The 21586-nt window shown below is 52.4% G+C and overlaps 7 non-coding genes and 2 pseudogenes across 7 annotated transcripts; all 9 read left to right on the plus strand.

Moving 5' to 3' along the window:
* The first annotated feature begins 1362 nt into the window (after window positions 1-1362).
* On the plus strand, window positions 1363-1443 carry LOC133770700 (small nucleolar RNA SNORD115). Its single transcript, XR_009867402.1, has one exon. It is a non-coding gene; the product is annotated as a small nucleolar RNA SNORD115 (small nucleolar RNA).
* A 4450-nt stretch (window positions 1444-5893) lies between these two features.
* LOC133770733 (small nucleolar RNA SNORD115) lies at window positions 5894-5975 on the plus strand. Its single transcript, XR_009867434.1, has one exon. It is a non-coding gene; the product is annotated as a small nucleolar RNA SNORD115 (small nucleolar RNA).
* A 1710-nt stretch (window positions 5976-7685) lies between these two features.
* Window positions 7686-7772, plus strand: LOC133770779 (small nucleolar RNA SNORD115; annotated as a pseudogene).
* Window positions 7773-9443: 1671 nt separating this feature from the next.
* LOC133770684 (small nucleolar RNA SNORD115) lies at window positions 9444-9524 on the plus strand. Its single transcript, XR_009867387.1, has one exon. It is a non-coding gene; the product is annotated as a small nucleolar RNA SNORD115 (small nucleolar RNA).
* Window positions 9525-11260: 1736 nt separating this feature from the next.
* LOC133770782 (small nucleolar RNA SNORD115) lies at window positions 11261-11332 on the plus strand (annotated as a pseudogene).
* A 1733-nt stretch (window positions 11333-13065) lies between these two features.
* On the plus strand, window positions 13066-13145 carry LOC133770709 (small nucleolar RNA SNORD115). Its single transcript, XR_009867411.1, has one exon. It is a non-coding gene; the product is annotated as a small nucleolar RNA SNORD115 (small nucleolar RNA).
* A 1667-nt stretch (window positions 13146-14812) lies between these two features.
* Window positions 14813-14893, plus strand: LOC133770706 (small nucleolar RNA SNORD115). The gene has a single exon (XR_009867408.1). It is a non-coding gene; the product is annotated as a small nucleolar RNA SNORD115 (small nucleolar RNA).
* A 3243-nt stretch (window positions 14894-18136) lies between these two features.
* LOC133770749 (small nucleolar RNA SNORD115) lies at window positions 18137-18218 on the plus strand. Its single transcript, XR_009867449.1, has one exon. It is a non-coding gene; the product is annotated as a small nucleolar RNA SNORD115 (small nucleolar RNA).
* A 1720-nt stretch (window positions 18219-19938) lies between these two features.
* LOC133770719 (small nucleolar RNA SNORD115) lies at window positions 19939-20019 on the plus strand. The gene has a single exon (XR_009867421.1). It is a non-coding gene; the product is annotated as a small nucleolar RNA SNORD115 (small nucleolar RNA).
* Window positions 20020-21586: the final 1567 nt, after the last annotated feature.

The following is a 21586-nucleotide window of genomic DNA, read 5'->3' on the forward strand; positions in this document are numbered from 1 at the left end:
GAAGCAAACCAGAGACATAGACCCACGGAGACACAATAAGGAAGACTCAGGCTGTGCTCCCGAGTTAGCTGTGCCCCTTAGGGCTCTGAGGTCCAGAATGCCTTTCCTGAACCTCAGTCCAGGTGCAAGATCAGAGTGAGGAATGGAAATGGCTCCTTGGGGATGGTTCATGTGGGGCCTGTACCCAACTTGTCCCAGTTGGGCTGCAGTTTTTCTGGGTTGCCTTGTGGGTATGGCCAGATGAGTGTAGACACTGAGGATCAGACCTCTGTGAGGGAGTGGGACTCAGATTCCATAGAAGGCCCAGGCTAAGGACCACACTTTGGCACTGAGGGGGGTTTGACTGGGCAGCTGACTCTGCAGATGCCTACCAGCTTGGGAGCTTCATGTGGTTTGCAGAGCCTTTGGACCCTAGTGGGTTGGAATTCTCCAGCTAGTGTCTCACTAGGGGGATGCCTACACCCTGGCCAGGTCAGCAGTATGGTGCTGCCCATTATGCCTATTCCTGGCACTTTCCATGTCCAGGGTCTGGTTTTCACTTGCCACATGAATGGTCTTTGGATTGAGTTGATCCCAACAAGGATGCCAGGGCCACTCTTGGACCAGGCTCCTGTCCTCTACTGCAAGCACCAAGGCACCATGAGAGGGATGGACATGGTCCAGCCTGATGCCCATACCCCATCTTTGAAATGTATAGGGGACTGAGGTGAACAGTGACCCTAGAAAGATTATATCTCTTGGGGCAGAGCTTGAGTTCCCAGGACCTAATATGTTGATGCAGCCTGTACCTGAATACCTGCAGTGACATCATGTAGGATGCCCATTGCCCAGTGGGGGCCTCCTTGTGAATGTCTCGTGGAGCCAAAACTCTGATGGTCAGGCCCTGCCATTCTTGCTTGTGCAATCTGGTTCCAAGACAGGACCTGAGACCCATGGGCAGGAAGGAGCAACAGGGAAGCAACTTCAATCAGAACAATCCTACCCGAGAGGGCCTTTCTGTCACAATGACCAAGAGGCCCAGCAATTTGTAGGAATGTTCAATGGAGATTGCCCAACCAACAATGCCAACTTGGCTGTGCTCCTGGGAAGCCTCATCTGGCCAAAGGGAGCCAAGCATACTCTGAAATCAATGTATTCTAGCTTGTTCCTGCTGGCTATTCACATCCATTCACCTCCCTGTCCCACAGGTGATGTTGCCAAAGCAAGCCAATATTTTGTTCCCATGGCAAGGGCTATAATCAAGGCCCAGCAGCCCATGGGCTGGTGGTACCAGCCATGTTGCTGAGGAAACATCCAGAATGGCCAGTGGTAAGACAATCCATCTGAGCCCTGGATGTGTGATGGTGCCTATAGCTTCACGTTGGGTCAATGATGAGACCTAATACTGTCTTAAAGAGAGATGATGACTTAAACATCATGCTCAATAGGATTACGCTGAGGCCCATCTCATGACAGTGGTGCAAGAAGACCTTGGGGTAACCAGGTGCCTTCCATGGGAAGAGATCCTGGGGACTAGAGACCTTGAGGCCCCAAGGCCAGGGTGTCCACAAGCAGAAGAGGCTACTCATGCTAGATTTGTACAAGCTCATTCCTCACTGGGCTTGGTGTGTTATTCCTGCTGTATGAGTTGCTGGGCTGCACTGGGAGCTCCTTTCTAAGCTTCTTTCTTCCCCTTCTGTCTTTCAGTGTGATGAGCTGAATGATGGAACTCCTCTGGACCAGGAGTTCTAGGTGAGTGGATGAAGGTTGTCATGGGACCTGTGTGGGACAGCACTGGATCTTGGTTGGTCACCTGATGTGAGCCTGATGGGTTGAACCACAGAGACCCATGAAGGAAGGCTCAGGCTATGCTCCAGAGTGAGCTGTGCCCCTCTGGGCACTGAGAATCAGGGTAACTTACCTGAACCCCTGGCCTGTTTGGGGCCAAGAGAGTAATGGAAACAGTTCCTGAGGGAGGGCTCACTTGAGGCCAGTGCTGCCCCTTGGGCCTAGTTGGGCTGCAACATCTCTGGGTTGCCTTGCTGGTGTGGGGAGAATTGACTAGGCACCAGAGATCAGGCCTCTGAGCAGTGGTAGGGCTGAGATTCACTAGGAGACCGGTGCCAAGGACCACACTGAGACAATAAGGGCAACTTCAAGGCTCCAAGGCTGGGGTATAGTCCCCATGCAGTTGCTCCTACAGGATACACCTAAGCTTCTTCCTCCATGGTCATGGCGTGTGCTCCCTAATGGCTGAATTACAGGCCAGCACTGGGGGCTTTCTTCAGCTCCTTTCGTCCCCTTGCCTCTTTAAGTGAGATGTGCTCTCCAGCATCCCAGGTGAGTAGATGTTGAGGATCACTGGGCCTCTGAGGCAGAGCTGCATCTGGGCAAGTTGTCTGTTTTGAGTCTAAGGGGTGGCCCCATGGAGACATAGGAAGGCGGCCTCAGGCTTACTCAAGAGCTAGTTGTGCCCCTTTGGGCTTTGAGGTCCAGAATGCCTTAACTGAACTACTGGCATTGTGTAGTCCAACTGAGGTTTGGCAATAGATCCTGGAGGCCTAGCAGCTCCCAGTGCCCCATTTGCCCTAGTTGGGCTGCAACAATTCTGGGTTGCCTTGCTGGTGTGGCAAGACACTGGGAACAGGCCTCCATGTGGGACAGCTCTCAGATTTGGTAGGAGGCCTAGGCTAAGGACTATATCATGCACAGGGAAAGGTATTGGCAGGTCATCTGGCTCTGTAGGGGCCTAGCAGCCTGGGAGATTTAAGTAGGTTACAGGACCATCTGGACCCTAGGATGCAGGGACCCTCTAGCCAGAGCACAATAAAGTGGTTGCCAATACCTGGCCAAGGCACCTAGATGGTGCTTCCAGACACACCACATCCCACCACATGCCTAATAGATTGGCTGCATTCATGGGCCACCTGATTGGGCTTTGGACTGAGTTGAACCCCACAACGAAGCTAGGGCCCCCTGGGGCTGGGCTCCTTTTCCTCCATGGGAGGCATCAAGGCCCCATTGATGGTGAAGGCTGTTGTCCAGCCTGATGCCCAAACCCCATCTTTGGAATTTTGTTGGCCATATGAAGAAGGAATCTCCAGGGTACCCAGCCTGAGTTACCAGATTCTAGTGTATACACACTGCCTGCACCTGAATACCTGGGGCCTGGACACGCACACTGTGTTGGTAAATCCAGACATCCTCCAAGAAACTTATTGGGTACATCAAGTCCACTGGTCCTGTGCTGCCAATACCCAGTCCAGATATAGGGCATCTGGGGTAGGAAGGAGTGGTAGGGGAAGCCAATTCCAGCAGGACAACATAGCATAAGTAGCTCTCACTGGCCCAGTGACCTTGACTACCACCCCTATAGCAGTGGCCTCCTGAGAAGCTTACATGGGGTGATGGGGTCAAAGCACACTCTCAAACCAAGGTTTCCAGAGACTACCCCTACTGCCTCATCTTTAAGATGTGTACAGGACTGTGGCTGGAAGCAATCATAGGAGGAAAGAGTTGCTGGGACTGGGAGGGGGCATGACCTGAGATCCTGGGATCCACTGTGTACATGCAGTCTGCAACTGAGAACACTAGCCTCAAAGGCAACACATTCTTAGGAGGCCCAGAGACTCCTGTGGCTCTTTTTGTACACCTTGTCCCACCAGTCCTCTAACACCAAAGACAGACAGTGCATATTTGTCCAAAGTGGGTCCCAGCACAGTATGTCTTCATGGCAAGAATGAGTAGTCAGGGTAGCTGCTTCTGGCAGGGTGAACCAGCCCAAGTGGCCTTCTCTGTCCAAGTGACCAACAGGCCCACATCCTCGCTGCTTGCCTCAGTTGGGGACTTTCTTTCCTGGGCCACATGGGTAGGCTTCAGACTGAGTTTAGTCCAGCAAAGATGCCAAGGTCCCTCCTGTGCCCAGACCCTCTCCTTCGCAGAAGGGACCAAGGCCGCACAGAAGGAGTTAGCTCTGGTGCAGCCTGATGCCTATACCCCACTACTAAGACATGTTCAGGACTGAAGTGGGCAGCAAACATAAGACAGGGTCACCACTGAACCCAGCATGACCTCCCAGTATACAGTGTGTTTAAGCAGCCTGCACCTGAGGGCCTGGGCCTTTGAGGTAACATTGTGTAGGTAGGCCCAGGGCCCCATGGGCCTCTTTCTGTTTCACTTGTTGGGCTGGAACTTTGATGTTTATGTCAGACCTTTAGTTGCTTGTCTAGTCCAGCTTCTGGCCAGGACATATGTCTCCAGAGCTTGAAGGAGCAGTGGCGGCAGCTGCTTCCAGTTGGATGACACTGCATGAGTGGCACTCTCTGTCCCACTGATCATGAGCCCATCAGTTCTTATGTGAGGTAGGCAGAGCCTGCTGCACCCACCATGCCTACAGGGGTGAGCTCCCAAGAAGCCTCCCCTGAGCCAATGAGGCCAAAGCACATCCTCAGTGTGAAGAGTTGCCCAGCATGGAAAAATTTCAACCCAGGAACCTGGTGAGTGGATGGAAGGTGGTATTATATTTTGAGGTCAGCAGATGTTGCAGGCAGGTTACCCTACTCAAGCCAAGGATCAGACCCACAGAGACACAGTTAGGCATCCTTGGGCAGTGCTCCTGAGTGAGCTGTGCCCCATTGGGCTCTGGAGGTCTATAATAACTTTCCTGAACCCCTGGCCTGGTGCAAGGCCCAAGCAAGGGACAGCAATGGTTCCTGGAGCAGGTTCACATGGAGCTATTGCTCCCACTTTTCCCAGATAGGTTACAGTGTTTCTTGGTTGCCTTGCTGGTGTGGATAGATGTGGCCTGACACTTGGGAACAGGCAGCTGTGCAAGGGCTCATTTTAGATCACCAAGGAGGCCAAGGCGGAGGACACCTTGGCAGAAAGGGAGGCTTGGCAGGGCAGCTAGCTCTTTCAGTGCCTGGGAGCCTGGAAGTTTCATGTGGATTTCATGGCCACTGGACCCTAAAATGCAGGGACTCATGCCCAAACTCTGAGTTATTTAGACTGGGCCAGGGCGCCAAGTGTGCTGCCAGGTACTCTACATCCCCACTGCTTGCCTTGTATAGGGGCTGACAACAAAGGCCATATGGGTAGAAATTGGGCAGATTTTAGCCCAGCAAGGATGCCAGGGTTTCTGCTCTTCCATGGGAGACATCAAGGTCCCACAGGATGAGTGGGCCATGGCCCATCCTGATGCCCATACCCCATCTTTTGGTTGTGTACATGATGGTTTTGGGCAGCAACCCTAAAAGAAAGTTGTCTTTGGGGGCACAGCCTGAGCTCCAAGGATCTGAAGTGTTCACACAACCTGCACCTGAGTTCTGGGGCCTGTATGGTGACTCTGTTGATAGGCCCAGGGCCCTCAGGGTGCTCCTTGGATATGTCTCATGGGAATTGCCCTCTATGCAGAGGCCAGACCATCACTTTTTTGTCCATCCAGGTTCCCAGTCTGGTCTGGGGTCTTGGGTAGGAAGGAGCAGTGCAGGTAGCTAGTTCTAGCTTTTCTATCCTGCCCAAGTGGCCCTCTCTCTCCTAGTGACAAGAGGCCAGCATCTCTTAGGTGATGTGCCTGGAGCCTGCCCAGGCCACAATGCCTACAGAAGTGGGAATCCTCACCTGAGCCAACAAGTCCCCAGGAACACTGTAGAATCAGTGCACCCTAACCTGACCTTGCTGTCTATTCACATCTGTCTTCCTCCCTGTCCCACAGATGATGCCATCAAAGGAAGCCCCTGTGGGTTCTACTGCCCCAGGGGCAAGGGCTATGCTCAAAGCCCCATTGGTCCATGAGCTGCTGGCTCCAGCACTGTTGGAGATGGAAACATCCAGGACTATCCAAGGTAATCCAATCCATCAGAAACCTGTGCCTGGGATAGTGCCAGGGGCTTCCTTTGGTGTGGTTCCTGCAGTTGAGTTGATGATGAGAACCCCATATTATCTTGGAGAGAGATGATGACTTAAATATCATGATCAATAGGCTTACGCTGAGGCCCAGCCTAGTTACTGGTGAAAAAGCACCTTGGAGTAACCAGGTGTCTTCTAGGGGAAGATACACAGAGGAGTAGAAACTTCAAGGCCCCCCAGGCCAGGATGCAGTCCCAAGGAAGGAATAGTTGCTCCTGTAAAATCTACCCAAGCTCCAGCTTTCTCCTTGAGATTGGTATATGGTCTCCTCTGACCAGGTTGTAGGATTGTTCTGGGAGCTCCTTACTCAGCTTCCTTCGTTCCCTTGTCTCTTTCAGTGAGACAGGTCCCAGGTGAGTAGATGGAGAGGAAAATGGGGCCTCTTTGAGGAAGCTAGGTATCAGTGTGGATCACTGAACACAAGTCTGAGGAGTGAACCCAAGGAGATACAGAAAGGCAGCCTTGGGCAGTGCTCTGGAACTAGCTGTGCCCTTTGGGTTCTGAGGTCCAGAACATATTGCTTGAACCCCTGGCCTGCTGCAGGGGCCAATTGAGTGATGGTAATGGATCCTAAGGTAAGATCCACATGGTGCCAAAGCCTCCACTTGTCCTAGGTGGGCTGCAGAATCTGAGTTGCTTTGTTGGTTTAGCCAGAGGTGGGAGGACACTAGGGTTCAGGCCTCTGTGTGTGGTAAGTTCAGATTCTATAGGATGCCAGGACCAAAAACCACACCAAGCAATAAGGGAGGTTTAGTGGGACAGCCTGGTCCGCAGGTGCCTGGCAGCCACGGAGCTTCACATGGGTTGTGGGGTCTCTAGAACCTAGCATGAAGGGATACTCTGGCCAGTGCTTGCTCATAATGTTGCTTATGGCCAGGGCATCTGTACAGTGATGCCAAGCCTGTCCAATCTCCATTAGATGCCTCCTCCTGGGGACATATGGTTGGGCTTCAAATTGAGTTGAGCCTAGCAATGATGCCAGGGCCACTGCTGTGCCTGGGCATCGGCTCCTACATGGCAGGCATCAAGGCCCCATGGGAGGAGAGGATATTTGTGCAGCCTGAGTCCAAAACTCATTTTGGGACTTTGGTGGGCAGCAACCATAGGAGGAAGGTGTCTTCAGGGTACACAGTGATGCCAGGCTCCAGTGTGTACATACAGCCTGCATCAGAGCACCAAAGCCTGGAATGGCATGCCATATTGGTAGATCAGGGCCCCATCAGGGACTCCTTGAGTGCACCTCATGTGACTGGTCCTCTGATGACATGGCCCTGCCCATGCTGGCATGTCCAACCAGGTTATTGGCCCAGACTTGGGCTTCTTGGGCCAGAAGGAGTGGTACAGGTAGCAGCTTCCTGCAGGTTAATCTATACTGAGTGGCCTTCTCTGGCCCAATGACCAACATGCGAAGCAGTTTATGGGCAAGGTGAGCAGAGCTTAGCAGACTCAGTATGCCTACAGGGGTGACTTCCTGGAGAGCTTCACCTGGTCCCATTGGTTCAAATCACTAGATGGAACCAGTGTACTCAGAACCTGCCCCTGTTATCTATTCACAAATTACTACCTCCCTCTGCCAGATAACATCAGCAGAGGAAGCTCCTGTGGGTTCCAGTTTACCCGGGGCAAAAGCTGTAGTTAAAGCTCCACAATCCATGAGCTGGTGCTGCCAGCCCCATTAGCAAAGGAAACATCCCTGACTTCCCAAGGTGTGCCAGTCCATTCAGGCCCTCCACATAGGATCACCCCAGTGGCTTCCACAGGTGAACCCTGTTAGAGTAGCCACTCTGGGGTTTGGGGTTGGGCCAATAATGAGACCTCATAGTGTGTCGAAGAGAGATGATGACTTAAAATCATGCCTGGCCTAGTGACAGAGGAACCTGAGGTCCACAAGTGCCTTCCAGGGGAAGAGAGCCTGGGGCCTGGATACTTGAAGACCCCCTGGACAGGGTGCAGTTCCCAGGGAGGAATGGCTGCTCTAACAAGATTCACCAGAACTTCCTCCTCCTTGGAGTTGATGTGTGCTCCTTCTTCAACTCCTTTCATCTTTAGTCTCTTTTTAGTGGCATTTGATGCCTGGCAGATCACCCTTGTGTGCCACTACCTGGTGAGTGGATGCTGAGGATCATGGAGACTCTGCTAGGGACCTGGGTGTCAGGGAGGGTCATGCAATGGGAGCCTGAGGAGTAGGGCCATGGAGACACAGGAAGGCAGCATTTGGCTATGCTCCAGAGTGGGCTGTGCCCATTTGGGCTCTGAGGTCCAGAACTCCTTGCCTGAATACTTGGCCTGGTTCAGGGGCCAACTGAGGCATTGCAGTTCTTTCTGAATGAGGGGTCACATTGGGTCAGTGCCCCACTTGTCCTAGGTGTGGTGCAGTGGCTCTGAGTTGCTTTGCTGGTTTGTCTGGAAGTTTGCAGATGCTGTGGATCAAGTCTCTGTTGGGTGTGTGGGGGAGGGGCTCAGATTCTGGAAGAGGCCTTCCCTGAGGACCACAGCGAGGCAGGGAAAGTTCTGAAAGGGCCTTACATCCGAAGAGTATCACATGAGTCACTAGTCCAGTGGAGCCATGACCCAGGATCCTCCAGCCAGTGCCTGTTCAGATGGTGCCAAAACCCAGGCCAGGAAACCTGCATAGTGGTGTCAAGGAAGCCCCATTCCCGCCTCTTGTCTCATCTAGGGGCTGGCCTGCTTTGGTGGGCCCCGTGGGTGGGCTTCAAACTGTATTGAGACCAGCAAGCATGCCAAGGCTCCTCCTGGGCCTAGAATCTGGTTCTTCCAAGGGCAGCACAAAGGCCACACAGGAGGAGAGGGCCATGGTATAGTCTGATTCCAGTACCCTATCTTTGGGATGTGTATAGGACTTCACTGGGCAGTGACCATATGAAGAAAGTGTTTCTGGGGGGCATGGCCTGAGTTCCAGGGATCCAATGTGTGCATACCACCTGCACTTAAGCACCTGCTCCTGTATGACAATCCTTTTTTATAATGCACAGGGCACTACCAGGGCCTCTTTTGATATGACTTGTACAACTGTTCCTCTGAGGCCAATTCTGTGCCACCACTTGGTTGTCCAGCCCAAGTCTGGCTGGGACTTAGTTTCTGGGTCAGAAAGGAGCTTTGAGGGAAGCCATTTCCGGTAAGGCAACCCAGCCTGAATGCCCTCTCTGAAACTGTGACCAAAGGCTCAGGAGTTCTCAGGCAAGGTGGGCAGAACTTGCCTGAGCCACCCAGCCTACTCTGGTGGCCTTCTGGGAAGCCTCACCTAGACAGATAGGGCCAATGTGTGCTCTGGAAGCAGTGTACCCTAGCCTGGCCCTACAATCTGATCATACCTACCTCCACCGTGACCCACAGATGATGTCAGCAGAGGAAGCCACAGGGGGACCAGTACCAGGGCAAGGGCTGTGATCAAGATCAAGGCCCCTGTGGCTCATGAACTAGTGGTGCCAGCCCTGTTGTTAAAGAAAAAATTCCATGAGTCCCAGTGGTAGGCCAATTCATTAGGAACCTGGAGGTAGGATAGCATCAGGGACTTCCAGTGGTGTGGTTCCTCTGTTGGGTCGATGATGAGACCTCATACTGTCTTGAAGAGAGATGATGACTTAAAAATCATGCTCAATAGGATTACACTGAGGCCCAGCCTAGAAAGAATGGTACAAGAGGACCTTGGTATAACAAGGTGCCATTCAGGGGAACCCTAGGGACTGGAAACCTTCAGGCCCTCTAGACCAGGATGTGGTTCCCAGGCAAGACCAACTGCTTCTGTATAATTTGCACAGGATCTTTCCTCCTTGTGCTTGGTGTGTGCTTCCCACTTTCTGAGATGCAGAACTGTAGTGGTAGCCACTTTTTAGTCTCATTGGTTGCCTTCTGTCTTTCAGTGAGATGAGCTGCCTGATCAAGCAACCTTGGACCAGGGTTCTTGGTGAGTGGATGGAGGGTATCATTGGGCCTGTATGGGGCAGCAGGGGTTCTGGACGGATCACCCCACAGGAGCCTAAGTGGTGGACCCATGGAGACCCAGAAAGGCAGCCTCAATCCATGCTCCTGAGTGATCCTTGCCTTTTTGGCCTTTGGGGTGCATATCAATTTTTCTGAACCTCTGGCCTGTTTAAGGACCAAGAAAGTAGTGGAAACAGATCCTAAGGGAGAGGTCATGTGAGGCCAGTGCCATCATGTAGCCTTGGTGGGCTGCAGCAGCTCTGGATTGCCTTGCTGGTATGGGCAGAAGAAGGCAGACACTAGGGATCAGGACACTGAGTGGGGACTGGGCTGAGATTCACTAATAGACCTAAGCCAAGGACCACCCTGAGGCAGTGAGGGAGTTTTGGTGGAGTAGCTAGCTTCACAGGTGCTGGGCAGTCAGGGAGCTTTACGTGGGTCTTGGGGCTGCTGAAGCCTAGACATAGGAAAGCTCAGCCTGGTGCCCAGTAAATGGGCTGCCAACGCATGGGATATAGAACCTACAGAGTGGTGCCAGGCACATCCCATCCCTGTCATTTGCCTCATCCAGGGCCTGGCATTCACGGGCCATGTGGATGAGCTATGGACTCAATTGAGCCAAGCAAGGATGCTAGGGACCTTCCAGGACCTGGGGTCTGACTCCTCCATGGGAGGCATCATACCACCATGAAAGAGTGGGCCAAGATCCAGCCCTGTGCTGGTACCCCAACTTTGTGATATGTACAATAGTGAGGTAGGCAGTGACCATTGGAGGAATGTGTTTCCAGGGTGTACAACTTCAGTTCCTGGGATTCAGCTTGCCCCTGAACATTGGGCCTTTACGGGGATGCCATGTTGGTAGGCTCAGGATGTGGCAGCCTCCTTGTATATGTCTTGTGGAACCACAGCTCTGATGCTTAGGCCAGGTCCTTGCTTACTTATCCAGTCCAATTCCCAGTTAGGACCTGGGTCTTCGGGGGAAGGAGGGGGTAGTAGAGACAATGCTTCTGGGAGGATGATCTTGCTCAAGTGGCACTCTCTATCCAGGAGTCCAAGAGTCTCTGCTGTTTGTGGGTGAGGTGGGTGTAACTTGCCCAACCCCACCACACCTACAGGGCTGGGTACCTGGGAAGCCTCACCTTGGCTTAAGGGGCCAAAACAAGCTCTGAGACTACTGTATCCTAGTCTTCTCCTGATATCTGTTCACACCTGTCCTCCTCTCTGTATCACAGGTGATGTCACCAAAGAAACCCCCTTGAGGTCTAGTGCCCTGGGTTCAAGGGCTGTGGTCAAGGCCCTAGTAGCACATGAGCATGTGGTGCCAGCCCTGGTGACAGAGGAAACATCTGATACCACCTCTGGTAAGCCAATCCATCTGGGCCCTGGAGGTGGGGTGGCACCAAGATGTTACTGATGTCTAGTTCCAGGGGTTGAATCAATGATGAGACCGCAAACTTTCTCAGACATGATGATGACTTAAAGCTCAGTAGGATTACACTGAGTCCCAGCTAGTGACAGTGTTTCAATAGGACCTTGAGGTAACCAGCGCCTTCCAGGGGATATGACCCTGGGGAGTGAACACCTTGAGTCTCCCCAGGCCAGAATGCAATCCCCAGGCAAGAGATGCATCTCATGCAGGATGCACCCAAGCTCCATCTTCCTAGGATTTGGTTTGTTTTCCCTACTGGCTGAGTTGCAGGGCTACAATGGGAGCTCCTTCCTCAGTTCCTTTCATCTCCTTCTGTCTTTTGGTGAGTCAAGCTGTTCCGCAGTGCACCCTTGTGCCACAGTGTCACAGGTGAGTGGATGACAATAATCATGGGGCCTGTGCTGGGGAACAGGGTATCTGGGTGGATGTACTGATGTGAGTCTGAGGGTTGGACCCATGAAGACCAGGAAGGCTGCCTCAGGCAGCGCTCTTGAGCTGCGCAGCATTGGGATCTGTGTGCCCAGAATGTCTTTCCTGGTCCCCTGGCCTAAATTAAAGGCCAAGCAAGGAATGGAAAGTTTCTGGGAGAGGGTTCATGTGAGGCCAGTGCCACCACTTGACCTGGGTTGCTGTAGCAGATACGGATTGCCTTGCTGGCCAAATGTGGGCAGAAACTGGGATCAGACCTCTATGCAGGGTCTGCTCTCAGATTCCATAGAAGGCCAAGGCCAAGAGCCACTATGGCATTGAGGGAGTTTTTCAGGCAAGCTAGTTCTGCAGGTGCCTGGCAGCCTGGGAGCTCACATGGGTTATGGGGCTGTTAGACTCTAGAGTGCAGGTTTCTCTGACTGGTGTAGGTTCAGGGGTTGCCAATATTTGGACTATAGCACCTATGCAGTGGTACCTGGCATGCCACATCCCCACCACTTGCCTTGTCCAGGGGCTGGCTTTTCCTTGCCACATGTATGTTCTTTGGGCTGAGCTGAGCCCAGCAAGGATGCCAAGGACCCTCCTGGGACCAGGCTTCTGCTCCTCAGTGGAAAGCACAAGGCTCTTCAGGAGAAGTAGGCTATGGCCCAGCCCCATGCCCATGCATCTTTGTGATGTGTATGGGACTGACGTGGGCAGTGAATATAGGAGGAAGGTATCACCTCAGGGCCCCAGCCTGAGCTCTCAGGATCCACTGTGTTCACACACCGTGTACATGATCTCTTGGGCCTGTATAGCAACACCACGTTGGTATGGTCAGTACCATGTGGTGGCCTCTTTGGGGATGTCTCATGGGACTGGAACTCTGATGCTTAGGCCAGGCCAATGCTTGCTTGTCTAGCCCAGTTTCCAGTCAGGTCTTGGGTATCAAAGGCAGGAAGGGGTGGTAGGGGTATGTGCTTCTGGCAGGACAATCTTGCCTGTGTGGCCTTCTTTGTCCCATCATCTGAGAGTCCAAACTATTTGTGGGTGACATGGGTGGAGACTATCTGACTCCACCATGCATACATGAGTGGGCTGCTGAGAAGCTTTATCTGGGCTGATAGGGCCATGAACGCACTAGAACCAGTGTAGTTTGCCTGTGCTATCTGTTTCCACCAAACCCACGCCCTGTCCACAGATGATGTCAGCAAAGGAAGTCCTGAGGGGTCCAGTAGCCTGTTGACAAGTTCTGTGGTCAAGACCCCAGCTATTCATGAGCTGGTGCCTCCAGCCCTGTTGGAGAAGGATACCTAAGAAACTGCCCAAGGTAACCCAATCCATCCTGGTCTTTGTGTGGGATGATGCCAGTGGGATCCTATGTTGTGATTCCTGGGATTGGGTCAATGATGAGACCTCAATTATCTCGAAGAGAGATGATGACTTAAAAATCATGCTCAATAGGATTACGCTGAGGCCCAGCCTGGTGATGGTGATGTATGAGGACACCAGGGTCTCCATGTGTCTTCCAGGACTGGAGACCTGGAAACACCCAGGCCAGTACACAGTCCCCAGGCAGCAGCTGCTGCTCCTGCAGGATCCACTTAGGCTTCTGCCTCCTTGGTACTGGGGTGTGCTCCCTGCAGTACGAGTTGCAGGGTTGCATTATGGGCTCCTTTTTCAGCTCCTTTCATCCTCTTGTGTCTTTCAGTGAGATGTGCTGCCCAGTGTTTCACTCTTGGGCCCCTGGTCCCAGGTGAGTGGATGTCAGTTATCATCAGGCCTCTGCTTGGGAGCTGGGTGTCAGGGTATGTCACCTTCCATGAGCCTAAGGAGTGTACCCACAGAGACACAGGAAGGCTGCATCAGTCTGTGCTCCTGAGTGAGCTGTGCCCTTTTGGACTCTGAGATCCCAAAATCCTTGCCTGAACTCCTGGCCTAGTTCAAGGGCCAACTGAGGGATGGCAATGGTTATTTGGGGGAGGTTCCACACGGAGCCACTGCCTCCACTGAGCATAGGTAGGCTGCTGCAGCTATGGATTGCCTTAGTGTTTTGGCCAGAAGTGGGTAGATACTGGGTATCAGGTCCCTGTGTAGAGATAGTTCTCAGACTTTTTAGGTGTCCCAGGATGAGGACAAAACCAAGGCAGTAAGAGAGATTTTGTAGGGAACCCACCTCTGCAGATGCCTAGCTGCCTGGGAATTTCATGTGGATCATAGGCCACAGGACCCTATGATGCAAGGTACAGACACAAGGCCCAGAGCACCTGCAGGGTGGTGCCAGACATGCCACATCCCACCACTTGTCACTTCCATGGGCTGGGCTTCCCAAGCCACATGGGTGGACTACAGACTGAGTAGAGCCCAGCAAGGATGCCAAGGTACCTCCTGTTCCCAAGCTTCCACTCCTCCTTGGAGGCACCAAGGCCACACAAGAGCAGAGGCATCACCAAGCACAATGCTCATACCCCATCTTTGGCATGTATATAGTATATCAGTGGGCAGTACAATAGGAAAAAGGTCTCCACAGATACACGGGCTGAGCTACAGTGTTCCAGTGTGTTCACGCTCCATTACATAAGCACCCAAGCCTGAATGGAGATGCATGTGGTAGGCTCAGGGTCTCACTGAGGACTCCTTGGATGCATCTCATGCTACCAGTCCTCTGATGCCAAGGCAATGCTAGCACTTGCATGTCCAGCCAGAGTACCAGTCCAGATTTAGGCTGCTGGGACAGGAAGGAGCAGTGGGAAAGCTGCTTCTGGAAGGGCATGGCACAAGTGGCTTTCTCCGGCCAGTGACCAACAAGTCTGTCAGTTCATGAATGAAGTGGGCAGAACTTACTTGATAAACCATGCCTTCAGGTGTTGCCTCCTGGGAAACATGGGCCAATGGAGTCAAATATCCTAATCTGCCCCTGCTGTCCATTCACACCAACCCCCTTTGCACAGATGATATTAGCAGAGGGAGCCTCTTTGGAATCCAGTGTGCTGGGAGAAAAGGATGTAGTCAAGGCCTCAGTGGCAAATGAACTGCTTGTGTCAGCGAAGGAAATATCTGGGCATGCCAAGGGTAAGACAATCAATCCATCCAGGCCCTGAAGGTGAGATGGCGCCAAGGGTTTCTCATGGTGTGGTTCCTTGGGTTGGGTCGATGATGAGACCTCATACTGTCTCGAAGAAAGATGATGACTTAAAAATCATGCTCAATAGAATTACGCTGAGGCCCAGCCTAGTGACAGTATCTTGAGGTAACCATGTGCCTTTCAGGGGAGGAGAATCTGGGGACCTTCAGGCTCTCCAGACCAGAATGTGGTCCCCAGGCAATGCTGCTGCTTATGCATTACTTGAAAAAGTTCTTTCCTCCTTGAGCTTGGTGTGTGCTCTCTGTTTCCCACATTTCAGAGATACACTGGGGGCTCCTTCCTCAGGTCCTTGATACCTTTCTGTCTTTCAGGGAGATGAGCTGCCTGGTGGGGCACCCTTCAACCGGGGTTCTAGGTGAGTAGATGAGGTGTCATTTGGGTTTCTGTGAGACAATGGGGTTCTGGCGGGTAATCCCAGAGAGGCCTGAGGAGTGGACCTATGGCCATGCTCCTGATTGAGCTTTGCATCTTTGGGCTCTGAGGTGCAGATCAACTAACCTATACCTCTGGCCTGTTTGGGGGGCAAGAGAGCATGGAAATTGTTCCTGAGGAATGAGTCACATAGAGCCAATGCTTCCACTTGGCCTTGGTGGGTAGCCGCTGCTCTGGGTTGCCTTGCTGGTGTGGGCAGACACTGAGGATCAAGCCACTGAGTAGAGGCAGTGCCAAGATTTGCAAGGAGATGTGGGCTATGGGTCATGGACCACACTGAGACACTGAGGGAGGTTTGGTGGGACAGCAGGCTCTGCAGGTGCCTGGAAGCTGGTAGTCAGGGGTGTGCCAACACATGATCCATAGCATCTACAGGGTTGCGCCATGCATGCACCATACCCACCCCTTGCTTTTCCAAGGGGTTGGCATCAGAGACTCATGGCTGGACTTCCACTAAATAGAGCCCATTAAGGACACCAGAACATCTCCTGGTCTCAGGCTGGGGCTCCTTGACTGAAGGCACCAAGGCCCCATTAAAGAGTGGGCCATGGCCAAGGCTGATGCCCTTTCATAAAATTAAGGATGTATATGGACTCTAGTGTGTAGCTACTGTAAGAGGAATGTATCTCCCAGATGCACAAGCACAGCTCCTTTGATGTAGTGTGTGCCTGCACATGAGCTCCAAGATCTGGAAAGGGATGCCATGTTGGTAGGCCCAGGGTCCCACCAGTGAAGCCTTGGTTGCATCTCATGCCACCAGTCCTCTGTTTGAAGGCTATGCTGGCAATTTCATGCAAGCCCAGGTACTAGCCTTGGGCTTTTGGAGCCAGAAAAAAATGGTAATGGAAGCCACTTCCAGCCAGGTGACTCAGCCCAAGTGGTATATACCAGAAGTGGCCAATATGCCAAACAATTTCTGAGAAAGGTGGTTGTAGCTTGTCTGACTGCACATCTACAAGGGTAGCCTCCTGAGAAGCCTCACATGAGCCAAATGGGGAAAATGATGCTCTGAGCAGTGTGCTTAGATCATGCCCCTGCTTTCTGTTCACAGCTGGCTCCCTCATCATGCCACAGATGATGTTGGCTGAGGAAGCCCCTGTGGATTCCAGTGCTCATGGGGTAAGGGCTGTGATCAAGTCCCCAGCATCCCATGAGCTGGTGCAGCCAACCTCATTGGCAAAGGAAACATCATTATCTACCCATCCAGTGGCACAAGGGGATCTTGCATAATCAGATTCTTTCCAAGGGAGAGATTCTGTGGACTGGAGACTTCAAAGCCCCCCATGAAATGATGCCATACTCAGGCAGGAAAGGCTGCTGCTGCAGGATTTGCACAAGCTCTTCCTCACAGGTGTGTGTACTCCCTGCTGTATGATTTGCAGGGCTGATCTAGGGGATCTTTCCTTAGCTCCTTTCTGCCCCCTTTATCCTTCAGTGAGATGAGCTGCCAGGCAGGGCACCATCTACCTGTTTATTAGTTGAATGGATTAAGGATGTAATTAGGCACGTTTGGGGCAGTAGGGAATCTTGGCAGTTCACCCGTTGTGAGCCTCAGTGGTAGACACATGAAGACCAGGAAGGCTCCTTAGGTCTCCTTAGGAACTGTGCTCCTTAGGTCTCTGATGTACAGATTGACTTACCAGAACCCCTGGCCTGTTTTTGGGCCAATAGTGTAATTCAAATGGTTCTATAAAGATGGATCACCTGAGGCCACTGCCATCCCTTGGCCTTTGTGGGCTTCAGCTGCTCTGGGTTGCCTTGCTGGTATTGGCAGAAGTAGGTGGACACTGAGAATCGGGCTGCTGAGCGGGACCTGGGCTGAGATTCACTAGGTGGCCCAAGCCATGGGCACAGTGTGGCAGCAAGGAAGGTTTGGCAGGGTATATCTGGCTCTGCATGTTCCAGTCAGTCTTGTAGGTGATGGGACCGCTGGAGTCTAGGATGCAGGGAAGTTCGGGCCAGTGCCCTATAATTGGGCTGATGACAAATGAGGTATGTAACTGTTAGTGCTGCCAGCACACCCCATCCTCGCAACTTGTCCAGGGACTGGCATTCGCAGGCCATGTGGGTAGGCTTCAGACTCACTTGAGCCTAGCAAGGATGATAGGGGCCTTCAGGGCTTGGGCTCTAGCTCATTCATGGAAATCTCTAAAGCTCCATGAAAAGTGGGCCATGATCCAGCCCACTTTTTGATTGTGTAATTTACTGAGGTAGGCTTTGATAATCAGAGGAAGGTATCTCCAGGGTGCACAACCTCAGCTCCTGGGATGTGGTGTATGCACAAATCCTGCCCCTGAATGTGGGGTTTTTACACCAACAGTATGTTGGTAGGCCCAGAACCCATGGAGCCTCCTTGTGTATGTCTTGTAGGACCACAACTCTGATGCTTAGGCCAGATCCTTGCTTACTTGTCCAGTCTAATTCCCAGTCTGGACCTGGGTCTTGAGGCAGCAAGTGGTAGTGGGGGCAGACACTTCTGGCAGGTTGGTCCTGCCTGAGTGGCACTCTCTCTCCCAGTAACCGAGAGGTCCAGCAATTTCTGATGAGGTGGGTAGAACTAACCCAACCCCAGCACGTCTATGGGAGAATGCACCTGGAAAGCCTCGCCTGGGTCAAAGGGCCCAAAAGCATGTGCTGGAACCACTGTAACCTAATCTGCCTCTGCTGTGTGTTCACACTTGTCCCCTTCTCTGTCCCACAGATAATGTCACTACAGGAAGACCACTTGAGAGTCAGTGCCATGGTACAGGGGCTGTGGTCAAGTCCCAGTGGCCCATGAGCTGATGGGGCCTGCCCCTTGAGAGAAAATGTCAATGACTACCAAATGTAAGCCAATCAATCAGAGCCCTGGTGTGGGATGGCAGCAACACATTTTCCTAGGTTGTTGCTGGGGTGGGTTGATAATGAGACCTCATATTGTCTCAAGGAGATGTTGATGACTTAAAAATCATATTCAATAGGATTATGCTAAGGTCCAACCTAGTGACAGTGGGTCAAGAGGACCCTGGGATAGCAAGATGTTTTCCAGGGGTGGCAACCTTGGAGATTGAAGATCTTTTTGCCCCCCAGGGGAGGTCAGTGTCTACAGGTAGGAGCAGCTGCCTGTGCTGGATGCACCCAAAGTGCTTCCTCCTTTGGCTTGGTGTGTACTCCCTAAGTGTGAATTATTGGGCAGCACTGGGGGCTTCTTTTTCACTCCCTTTCACCCCCTTGTGTCTTTCAGTGAGATGTGCTGCCTGACAAGGCACCCTTGTTACTGGGGTTCTAGGTGAGTGGATGTAGAATGTCATTAGGCCTGTGTGGGGCATCCGGTGACTTGGGTATGGACCCAATGGGATCCTGAGGGGTAGACTCAGAGAGAAACAGGAAGGCAGCCTCACGTAGTGCTCCTGAGTGAGCTGTACCTCTTTGAGCTCTTAGGTGCAGAACAACTCATGTGAACCAATGTCCTGGTGCAGGGGCAAAGTGAGAAATGGAAAGAATTCCTGAGGGAGTGTTCATGTGGGTCATGTGCCCCAACATTTCCTAGGTGGGCTGTAGTGGCTCTGGATTGCCCAGCCTGTGTGACTGGATGTGGGCAGACACTAAGGAATAGGCTTCTAAGTGGAGCAGGACACAAATTCACTAGGAGCCGCAGGCCAAGGAAAACACAAAAGCAGTGATGAAGTTTGCCTGGCAGCCTGGGAAATTCACATGGGTGGTGGTGGTTAAGCTGGAGCCTAGGCTACACTATTGCTCTGGCTGATACCTGGAAGGGAGATCCCAACACACTAGCCATGGCACCTAGAAAATTATGCCAGGCGAGCACCATGCCATTAAGTGCCTCAACCAGGGATTGCTGCTCAAGGGCCACATGTGTGCACCTCAGCCTTAGTTGAGTGCCTCAAGGATGCCAGAGACCCTCTGGGCATGGGCTTCTTCTCCATGGGAAGCTCCAAGTCCCCAGGGAGGACTGGGACATGGTACAGGCCCATGCCTCTGCACCATCTTTGGGATTTGTATGTGAATCCAGGGGACAGTGACCACAGCAGGAATGTATCTCCAAGTGGCACATAGTGAGCTTCCAGGACCCAGTCTGTGCATGCAGCCTGGCCCTCAGCACCCTGGCCTGGACTGGGATGCCATGTTTCTAGGGCTAGGACCAAAAGAGAGCCTCCTTTGTGTGTCTCATGTGATCAATTTTCAAATGCCAAGGCTGTGCCAGTGCTTGCTTGTCCAGCCCAGGTACTGGACTGGACCTGGGTCACTGGGGCAGGAGAATCAGTGGAGAATGTCACATCTCTCAGTGAGAACCATCCCAAGTGACCCTCTTGGTCCAGTTACCAACAAGTCCAGCCATTCGCATGCGATGTGGGAGAAACTTGTCAAAACGCCATGCCTAGAGGGTGGGCTCCTAAGAATTGAAACTGGGGTGGTAGGGCCAAAGCATGCATTAGAACCAGTGTACTCCACTCTTCCTACTGTCTGTTCACAGTTGTCGCCTTCCCTGTGTACATATGATATCACCAAATGATGCCCCTTTGAGTTTCACTACCAGGGTGGAAAGGGCTGTGATCAAGACCCAAGCAGCCCATGAGCTGAAAGTGTCATCCCTGTTGGAGTAGGAAACATCCATGACTTCCAATGGTAAACTAATCCATGAAGGTCCTGAATTTTGGTTGGTGAAGTGACATCCTTTGTAGTGGTTCCTGAGGTTGGATCGGTGATGAGACCTCAAACTGTCTTGAAGAGAGATGATGACTTAAAAATCATGCTCAATAGGATTACGCTGAGGCCCAGCTAGTATGGTGTAAGACAATGGTGTAAGAAGACCCTGGCATAACCAGGTGTTTTTTATGGAGTAGACTCTGGGGACTGGCCACTTCCTGGCCTCACTGGTCAAGACATACTCCATAGACAGAGACTCCTTGTGTCGGATGCACCCAATTTTCTTCTTCCTTTGGCTTGGTTTGTGCTGTCAGTTGCAGAGCCATGCTGGGGGCTCCTTCCTCAGCTCCTTCCTTCCCCTTCTGTCTTTCAGTGAGTAGAGCAGCCTGGCGGGGCAACCTTTCAACCCACTTCACAGGTGAGTGGATGGTTGTAGTTAAGGGGCCTTTGAAGGGTTGCAGGAATGCTGGGTGTGTCACCTGTCACACCTGAGGTGTGGACCCATGGAAACACAGGAGGGAAGCCTCAAGCACTGCTACTTATTTAGCTCTGTACTTTGTGCTCTGATGTCCAGAATGCCTTAGCTGAACCTCTACTGGTGTGGGGCCAGGCAAGAAATGCAAACATTTCCTGAGGGAACATTCATGTTGCCTCAGTGCTGCCACTTGGCCTGGATGGGCCGCACTGGCTCTGAGTTGCCCTGCTGGTTTGGTAAGAATTGGGTGGTCACTGGGGATCTGACTTCTGAGTGGGGGCATTTTTTAGGTTTGGTTGGAGGTCTCATGAGGACAATCAGAAGGAAAGAGGGATATTGGAGGGGTATCCAGCTTTGCAGGTGCCTGACAGCCTGGAGCTTCAGTGTGTTGCCTGGCTACTGGTGTATACAACACAGGGACACTCAGGCTGGTGCCCAGTCAGGGGTTTGCTGACACATGGGTCCTGGTATCTCTGGGGTGCTTCCAGGAATGTGCCATCCTACTTCTTGACTCATCCATGGGCTGGCATGTGGGTCACATGGGTGGGCAGCTGACAGTGTTGAGCCCAGCTAGAATGCAAGGACCCCTCCTGGACCCTTATTTCCTCTGCTCCATGATAAGCAGCAAGGCCTTATGTTAGAGGTAGGCGATAGTCCAGACCTCTGCCCATAGTTCAACTTTGAGACATATACAGGACTGAGGTGGACTGGAACCACAGGAGGAAGATGTCTCCAGTGAACACAGCTAGATGGGGGAATCCAGTGTGTGCATGCAGACTAGACCTGAGTGCCTGGGCGTGTGCCGTGATGACTTGGTATTAGGCCCTGGACCCCACCACGGGCTCCCTTGGTGTATCTCATGTGACTAGTCCTTTGAGCCCAATTCTGTGGCAGTAGTTGGTTGTACTGCCCAGGTCCTGGCTAAAGCCTGAGAATCGGGTTTGGGAAGGAGCAGTGGGGGAAGTAACTTCCAGTAGTATAACCCAGGCCAAGTAACCCTCTCGAGTTCAGTGACCAAGAAGTCTAGCAGTTCTCAGGCAAGGAGGGTGGAGTTGCCAACAGACCACACCCACATGATTGGCCTCCTGGAAAGCCTCGCTTGGGCTCTACATGTCCATAGCATGTTGTAGTAAAGTGCACTTAGTCTGTTCCTGCTGTCTGTTCACACCCACCCCTCCTATTCTCACAGATGATGTCACCAAAAAGCCCCTCTGTGTGTCCA

Source organism: Lepus europaeus, chromosome 11 (assembly GCF_033115175.1).
Source record: "Lepus europaeus isolate LE1 chromosome 11, mLepTim1.pri, whole genome shotgun sequence".
NCBI lineage: Eukaryota > Metazoa > Chordata > Mammalia > Lagomorpha > Leporidae > Lepus > Lepus europaeus.